This window comes from Siphateles boraxobius, unplaced genomic scaffold, assembly GCF_051911475.1.
Source record: "Siphateles boraxobius isolate OS27281-9 unplaced genomic scaffold, OSU_SipBor_1 9, whole genome shotgun sequence".
In the NCBI taxonomy this organism is placed as follows: domain Eukaryota; kingdom Metazoa; phylum Chordata; class Actinopteri; order Cypriniformes; family Leuciscidae; genus Siphateles; species Siphateles boraxobius.
The window spans coordinates 5,442,591-5,451,684 of NW_027509219.1; the positions used below are offsets into that span (position 1 = coordinate 5,442,591).

The 9,094-nt window shown below is 47.4% G+C and overlaps 1 long non-coding RNA gene across 1 annotated transcript; it reads right to left on the bottom strand.

Moving 5' to 3' along the window:
• Positions 1 to 207: 207 nt before the first annotated feature.
• Positions 208 to 7,908, bottom strand: LOC143732209 (uncharacterized). The gene is made up of 3 exons (XR_013201078.1): positions 7,763 to 7,908; positions 6,662 to 6,703; positions 208 to 276 (listed from the first exon to the last, which is right to left on the bottom strand). It is a non-coding gene; the product is annotated as an uncharacterized LOC143732209 (long non-coding RNA).
• Between the last annotated feature and the right edge of the window lie 1,186 nt (positions 7,909 to 9,094).

The following is a 9,094-nucleotide window of genomic DNA, read 5'->3' on the forward strand; positions in this document are numbered from 1 at the left end:
CATAAAAAAAGTTCTGTATTGCAAATGTGCACATGCCAATGTTAGACCAGAATGTAACCTTCCTTAAAATTGGCCCCAAATAGTTAACTACGACGGCTTAATTAAGATTAATTGTATACATTACATAGGCGAAAACTGTTTTAATAGTTTCTTGTGTATTACACTTACAATATGCCGGCACATTTGATTTGGCCGAAGTCATATTGATCTCAAAGGAGCTTGAACCAGTTATGATCGGCGAAAACACATGGCCATCATCAGATGCAGAGATTTTGCCTGTTTACATAAACTATCTGTCAGTTCATCTGTCAATTGTTCATTTTTTTTCTTCTTTTATTATTGCTGCCATGAATTGAGTTAATTCGTGCCTTTGATGAAATCTGCAGTAAATAAGGTTGATAAGTCTGCAGTAAAATAAATGGCTGATAAAGGCTATAGTAATAGTTACAATTCTGAGTCTGAATAATCCAGGAGCATTACACCACATAAAATAAATTCTACAAAACTCGATGCAATAGTACCAAAAACACAAAACAATTCTGTATTGCAAATTTGCACATGACACTGTTAGACCAGAATGTAACCTTCCTTAAAATTGGTCCCAAATAGTTAATTACGACTGATTAATTTTATACATTACATAGGCGAAAACTGTTTTAATAGTTTCTTGTGTATTAATAGTTTCTCGTGTGTTACACTTACAATATGCCGGCACATTTGGTTTGGCAGAAGTCATATTGATCTCAAAGGAGCCAAGAGTTAAACCAGTTTGATCGGCGAAAACACATGGCCATCATCAAATGCAGAGATTTCGCCTGTTTACATAAACTATCTGTCAGTTCATCTGTCAATTGTTCATTATACATAGAGTGCAACAGTGCCCCCCCCCCCTTTCATTCTTATTTCCCATAGTGATTTTAAAAAATATATATTTATATATAAATATGCAAAATATGCATATATAGCTTATACAAACATTTCAGTATTTTGAGAGGGTAGGGAGATTATGTCATTCGCAGTGCTTCATGGGAGTGGGCAGAGCTATTTTGGAGTGTGTTGCTTTTTTTAAAAAACTATGTTTGACATAATTTTCACTATAGCATCATGGCTCATGGGTAATGTAGTTCCCTTTCGAGGGAACTCGAACTGCGTCGGTGACGACACTAGGGGAACGCCCTTCAGCGTAGCATGTCTGAATTTATGAATGAAACCGAATCCAATCCTATTGGCGTTGCGTGATGACGTAGCGTGTGACGGCATAAGCGGATGTGTACAAAAGCACGCCGGCACACAGAGAATGTCAGCTTTTTGCTATTCAGCAAGCGCTCTGTGTTGTGGTGAAATCAGTTTGTCCTATTTGGTGTTGTTTGTCTCAGTTCTGATTTATTGTGAGAATGAGTGAGCAGTTTAAAAATTGTGTGTTCCCGTGCCCTCGCGAGATGTGTGTGGCTTGTTTAGGAATGCAGCACGCCCAAGCAGCTCTCGAGGGGGCTGCTTGTGGCCACTGTGATTCTCTTTCTATGAGAGTGCTGCGTTCCCGTCTGGCTTTATTTTCTGAGGATGGCCAGATGCGCGCTCCCCGCGGTTCAGGTCCCGCATCTGCCGAGGCGATGCGGCGGCTTAGATCGTGGGGTTCGCAAAGGGAGCTTTCAGAGGGGATCGGGACTGCCGAGGCACTTTCCCAATCCTCATCTGAAAGCTCAGATTCCCCTATCCCCCGTTCGGGAGCCCGCTCCGCGGCTTCTCCCGTTCGGGATGCAGACCCAGTGCTGCAGCTGTCTGATTCTGAGGAATTAGATGTGCTCAGCGTCGTGGAGGGGGATCTGCATGAAGCACACACACACACACAAACTGCGCCCAGTTATAATGAGCTTTTGGAGGTGGTGACACGGGCTGTGACTAAACTGCATATTAGTTGGCCACAGGAGAGGCAGGAAGAGCGAGTCAGAAGTAAACTCGACGAGCGCTTCCTGCAGCACCGCGCACATCCTCCACGCCGGTCTCTACCGTTCTTCCCGGATTTACACAATGGGTTGTGTAAATCCTGGAACAGGCCCTTTTCAGCGCGCCTGTCTAACCCCCCGATGTTGAACTATAGTGACATTATGGGGGTTAGAGAGAACGGTTATGGGACGATGCCTCGGGTTGAGGAAGCTCTAGCCAGTTACCTTTCACCCGATCTTGCATCGTCCCTTAAGACACCGGCGCTGCCCTCCAAGCCATGTCGCACTACATCTGCGTTGGTGGGCAGGGCCTATATGGCGGCAGGTCGGGCTGGTGCGAGCCTGCACACGATGGCCATTCTGCAGGCGTACCAGGCCGACCTCTTAAAAGACATGGACCAGGGCGAGGGTCCTACTATGGAGGATATTGCCGAGCTTCGTAAGGCCACAGACTTGTCTCTCCGGGTTACCAAGGAGACGGCCCGCGCCATCGGCCGCTCCATGTCAGCTCTGGTGACCACGGAGAGGCATCTGTGGCTTAATCTCTCTGGCATCAAGGAGAAGGACAGGGCTTTTCTTCTTGATGCACCCATTTGTACCTCTGGTCTGTTCGGCGAGGCGGTTAATGCTGTCGTCGACAGATTTCAGGACACTAAGAAGCAGAGTGAAGCGTTTAGGCAATATCTCCCTCGCCGGTCGAGGTCTAGGAAGTCGGCTGCTAGAGGGTCAAAACAGCCACAGCCGTCATCCAGCTCCTATCGCCAAGGCCAAAGAGGGAGTGTCGCTTCTAGAGGTCCCCCTCAAGCAGCTTGGGACCCTAGGCAGCGCTCTCACCCACAGCCTTCTGGAAGGACGGATCTGAGGACCGTCATCCAGTCCAGGAAGGCGAAGGGAAAGAGGTCCTAACTCCTGTGGGACCTCTAAGGGCCGCCCCCCCCGAGAGAGAGCGACCGAGGTCCCCTCTCTCGTCGGGCCCTCAGGAAGCTGGCGTCAGTATCCCGCCGTCTCTGACGCATCGGGACGCGCCAGCTTCCAGCGAGCACACGCTGTCTTCTCTGCCCCAAAGGCTTGCAGTCAGACAGCGTTCGCGCTCGCACACTGTGGGTCGTTGTCGGTTTTCCCCTGCCGGTCTTCCGCTTCAGGGTGCCGCCAAGGGCTTACACAAAACACTGGACACCAGCCCCGAGGGGCTGGTTCCCTTGGTGAATTTCGCAGAGGCATGGCAAAACCTCACGAATATTTCTCCATGGGTCCTGCGCACTGTGGAAATTGGGTACAGACTACAGTTCCAGGTCCGCCCACCAAAATTCAACGGGGTGGTCTGGACGTTAGTGCGGCCAGAGCAGGGTCTGGTGTTGGGACAGGAAGTCAACTCGCTGCTAGAAAAAGGGGCCATAGAGCGTGTTCCCCCACTAGTCAGAGAGTCCGGGTTCTACAGCCGGTACTTCATAGTTCCAAAGAAGGATGGAGGGTTGCGTCCAATTTTAGATCTGAGGCATCTGAATCGGTCTCTAAGGAGATTCAGGTTCAAAATGCTCACTATTCCCATTATCGTGAGTCAAATCCAATCCGAGGATTGGTTTGTCACGATAGATCTAAAAGACGCCTACTTCCACATCTCCATCCTTCCATCTCACAGGAGGTTCCTAAGGTTTGCTTTCGGGGGCGAAGCTTACCAATATCGGGTTCTTCCTTTCGGCCTAGCACTCTCCCCTCGCACCTTTACCAAGTGTATGGATGCAGCTCTAGCACCCCTGAGGCTCGAGGGCATCAGGGTGCTCAATTACATCGACGACTGGTTAATACTGGCACAGTCGAGAGAGTTGGCGATTCGGCATCGAGATGTCGTCCTCGCCCACATCCAGAGCCTGGGGTTGAGACTCAACACGGAGAAGAGCGTGTTGACACCAGCCCAGAGATCCACGTTCCTGGGAGTGGTGTGGGACTCAGTCACGATGCAGGCACAATTGTCTCCTGCTCGGATCGAGTCTATCCTGACCTCAGTGTCCAGGATAAAGCTAGGCCAAGCCGTCACTGTCAAACACTTTCAGAGAGTGTTGGGTCTAATGGCAGCAGCGTCCAGCGTGATACCTTCTGGCCTGCTGCACATGAGAGCCCTGCAGTGGTGGTTAAGAGCCAAGGGGTTTTCCCCGAGGGGAAATCCATTCCGCTTGATAAGGGTTACGCGCAGATGCCTTCGTTCCCTATCAATTTGGAAGAAGCCTTGGTTCTTGTCCCAGGGTCCCAGGCTGGGAGCGTTGTGTCACCGGATATCTATTTCGACAGACGCCTCCCTCACGGGCTGGGGCGCGGTCATGGACGGCCGTTTTACGAGAGGTCTCTGGCAGGACCAACATTCCTCTTGGCACATAAATTGCCTAGAAATGTTGGCGGTGTTCCGGGCTCTGAGGAGCTTTCTGCCAGACCTCCATGGTCGCCATGTCCTAGTAAGATCCGACGGTGGTGTCTTGCTTAAATCATCAGGGGGGTCTGAGGTCGCGCCCTCTGTGCAGACTGGCTCATCAGATCCTCCTGTGGTCCCAGCGGAGACTGTCGTCTCTCAGGGCGATGTATGTCCCGGGGGACCAGAACCAGGGAGCAGACATGCTGTCGAGGCAGGGGCTGAGGCCCGGGGATTGGAGACTCCACCCCGAGGTGGTGGAGTTAATATGCGAGAGGTTTGGCCCAGTGGAAGTGGACCTATTTGCGTCTGGAGAGACGACACACTGTCCACTGTGGTTCTCCCTCACACATCCAGCCCCGCTGGGTTTGGATGCCATTGTGCAGACGTGGCCGAGGCTGCGTCTGTACGCCTTTCCCCCAATCGCTCTGCTCCCAGCAGTTCTGGAGAGGGTCCGTCAGGACGGAGTCAGCCTACTATTAGTAGCCCCGTTTTGGCCGGCCCGAGTATGGTTCTCGGACATCATCTTGCTTCTGGCAGGCCCGCCATGGCAGATCCCTCTGAGGAGGGACCTGTTGTCTCAGGCGGGGGGCTCAGTTCTCCACCCTCGGCCCGAGCTGTGGAAACTGTGGGTCTGGCCCCTGAGGGGGCACAGTACCTAGAAGCCGGCCTGTCAGCAGAGGTGGTTGAAACTATACTCACTTCCAGAGCTCCCTCCACGAGGAAATTATACGGCCTTAAGTGGAATGTATTTTCCATTTGGTGCAGAGAGCGGGATTTGGACCCAGTTAACTGCCCAGTGGCTTCTGTACTGGAGTTTCTCCAGGAGACCGCTTTTCTGCCGGGCTTACCCCGTCCACACTCAAGGTTTATGTGGCTGCCATTGCGGCTTTCCACGCTCCTCTGAGTGATGGTCCTCTGGGGAGGCATCACCTGGTCGTACGTTTCCTCCGTGGAGCCTGGAGGATGAGACCTGCGACTCGCACCAGGGTTCCCTCTTGGGACCTGGCAGTGGTGCTCGAAGGGCTGGCCGAGGCCCCTTTCGAACTATTGGAGTCGGCTGAGGCCAGGAACCTTTCATTTAAGGTGGTCTTTTTGTTGGCTATTACTTCTCTGAGGAGGGTAGGAGATCTCCAGGCGCTCTCTATTTCCAATGAGTGCTTGGAGTTTGCTCCCGGCAACATTAAGGCCATCCTTCACCCCAGGCCTGGCTATTTGCCCAAGGTGCCATCTAATGTGGCACGGCCTTTGGTTCTGCAGGCATTTCATCCTCCGCCTCATGGGACGGCGGATGAGGAGAGACTTCATCTGCTCTGCCCTGTCAGAGCACTTCAGTATTACATCCAGAAGTCCTCCTCATGGCGGAAGTCGGACCAGTTGCTGGTGTGTTTTGGGTCTCCCAAGAAGGGACTTCCCGCCTCTAAGCAGACCATCAGCAACTGGATCGTTCAGACTATTTCCCTGGCCTATCAGGTGCGCAATTTGCCTTCACCTATGGCCGTGAGGGCTCACTCCACCAGAGGCATGGCGTCCTCTAGAGCCCTCCTTTCAGGGGTTTCCATACATGACATATGTGAGGCGGCTGGCTGGGCACTCCGCACACATTCATGAGGTTTTACAGTCTGGACCTTCCCTCTACACCCGGTGCACGAGTGCTTTTGTCCTAAGTTGTGCCTGAAGACAGCTTCACACTAGGATGAGCGGGGTTCGTTGTGGCATAGTGGGTATCTCGTTCCCCTAGTGTCGTCACCGACGCAGTTCGAGTTCCCTCGAAAGGGAACGTCTCGGGTTACGTATGTAACCCTTGTTCCCTGAGAAAGGGAACGAGACACTGCGTCGGTTCGCCACACCTCACCCTGCTTGGAGCACTTGCTTCATAGCAAAAGCTGACATTCTCTGTGTGCCGGCGTGCTTTTGTACACATCCGCTTATGCCGTCACACGCTACGTCATCACGCAACGCCAATAGGATTGGATTCGGTTTCATTCATAAATTCAGACATGCTACGCTGAAGGGCGTTCCCCTAGTGTCGTCACCGACGCAGTGTCTCGTTCCCTTTCTCAGGGAACAAGGGTTACATACGTAACCCGAGACGTTTTCACCAGGAGTTCAACTGTGAAACACGATTATTTATAAAAAAAAAAGCTGAAGGCTTTATCAGAAGCAAATACCATGTATTAACAACCTCTTAGCTCACAGTAGGTCTGTCTTTAAAATTAATTTCCGTATGGAGAAAGTAAATGTTTTTACTCCCAGAAACCGCCTGTTGCACTCTATAATGTTTTCTCATTAAAAATAAAATATAAACCATACTAACATGTTACTTGGATGCCTGATTGTCCTGCAGTGTTTGCTGTCTCTAGAGAGAGAGAAGGAAAGACCATTTTATTTTAAATGGCAATGAAAAGCGCTAGCCTATATAAATAGCTTTGACTTGACTTTTATATGTTTAGCCTATCACATTGTGAAAGTGTCATTCATATAGCTTACATGTTAAACAATTTATTATGCAAATTGCTAAAAGTTAAAATCAAAGACAGAGTAAAAGAAGAATTAAAAAGTAACCTAGCAAAATTTAAAAAGTAACTGAAGAGGAAAAAAATAGGCCTATGCACATATAATCATGTCTGACTAAAATAATCTCTAAATAAGATTTAAAACTGAATAAATCCAAAACATTTATTTTAAGGTCCTTTATGGAAACCCCGCAGCTTAAATAAACGATGCTGCAGATTTTAGTTACATCAGATAAAAACAACAGTTAAAACAACATAGTATACAACAGTTAAAACAACATAGCATAATGCAAAATAAACATTGCTGTAAAACAGTCATGTTAAACTGATACTTTTGTGATATGGTTTAAAAAAAACATAGCATAATGAACATAAACAATGTTGTACATTTTTAAAATCATACTTTATGATAAATTAATATAGTAGATACATGTTAATATCTGTATCACATCAATATCATAATACGAAGCTCTATATTTAAAAAAAATCATACTTTGATAAATTAATATAGTAGATACATGTTAATATCTGTATCACATCGATATCATAATACAATGCTCCATATTTTTTAAAAAATCATACTTTATGATAAATGAATATAGTAGATACATGTTAATATCTGTATAACATCAATATCATAATACAATGCTCCATATTTTTAAACCCATACTTTGATAAATTAATATAGTAGATACATTTTAATATCTGTATCACCAGTTACAGCAGATAAAAATACTAATTGCATAATGTGGATAAAACAAATACGTAGTCTGGGCAATTTAAAACACTAATGAATTATAACGTCTTTTCCTTATGTATAAACAATTTTTCAAATTAAACATCATTGCATAATACAGATAAACAGTACCGTAGCATAAATTAATTATAGAAAAAGTACTCACTGTTTTGCATTTTTGATGAGGTGGTCATAGAAGAGAGGGTGCAAAAGTTTTTGGTCCAGACATGGGGTATGGCACACGTCCATGTGTCTTGGCTATTTTATAGCCTTTTACAGTAAGAGCCTGTGGAAAACTATGGGAAAATGGCGGAGCTGTGTGTCCACTATATTCTATCAGTACTCTATGAATGGAACTGTTTAGGTTCAAGGCCAATTCACATTCCCAGGGGGTAGGCAGACCTTTTGATTACACGAGCGCCATATTTCACTGATAACTGTCACTCCTGAAAATAAATCTTATGAATTAAAAGTAATTTATTACCGGTGGTACGAAAACAGCGATGATATCACTTATTTGTCACGCACACTGTCCATGCTGGCAGGCACTACCTGTGTGATTTTTTTCTTCAACCCTGGTGAAAATGTAAGATGATTTTATTTTTATCTAAATCTAACATAATTGGTACAGTAAATTTGTAAAATATTTATTTTAAATGAACAGAATGCTTTTCAACTTCAGTAATTTAGTAAGATTTTTTAATGAACAGCATGATTTTCAACTTCAGTAATTTAGTAAGATTTTAAATGAACAACATGCTTTTCAACTTTAGTTAAATTAGTAAACTATTTATTTTACATCCATATATGGAGCGAAATAATTGGAAGTCACTGCTGTTCCTACAGGACCACTGGGAAAGCGTTCCCCGTACATTGGAAGGAAGCAACGCTGCGGACGCCACATCCAACCCAGTGGGAGGTAACGTGGAGAATACACATATGAACTGGGCGGAAACCGGGCAGTCTAACATATGGAATGTCACTGGGGTGGCTCCAGCCTAAGAAGGGGGAGACACACCGGACAGTGACGGCAGATAGACTCTGCCGAGGGAAGACACGGGCTCGCCGCAGGGAGCCGTATCGTGGAAGAATACACATATGGGGGCGCCGTAGGGACCGCAACATATGGACCCAGCCTAACACAGGTTCCACACTGCTTACGAGTGGTAGGCCTAACACCAGACGTTCCGCACGTCCGACGTCGGAGGGGTGTGGAGGAACTCAACAGGGTTCAATTTTAAGGGAACTCAACTGGAGTAGAAAGGCGCACGTATCCAGTCCATAGGAGGGGAATGGCGCAGCAAGCCGACACTTGAACCGGGCTCACGGTGAAACTGGCTTCATGAGAAGGGAGCCCACGGGAAGCAGCGGTTCAACTAGGTGTCGTCCAGCCCCCAACTCTAGAATCTGTTTAGCAAAGCATATCGTCAACGCCCAGGCGGAGCACTTTACACTCATCATAGAGGAGCTCAACACCTAAGTGGACATGTTGCATCTC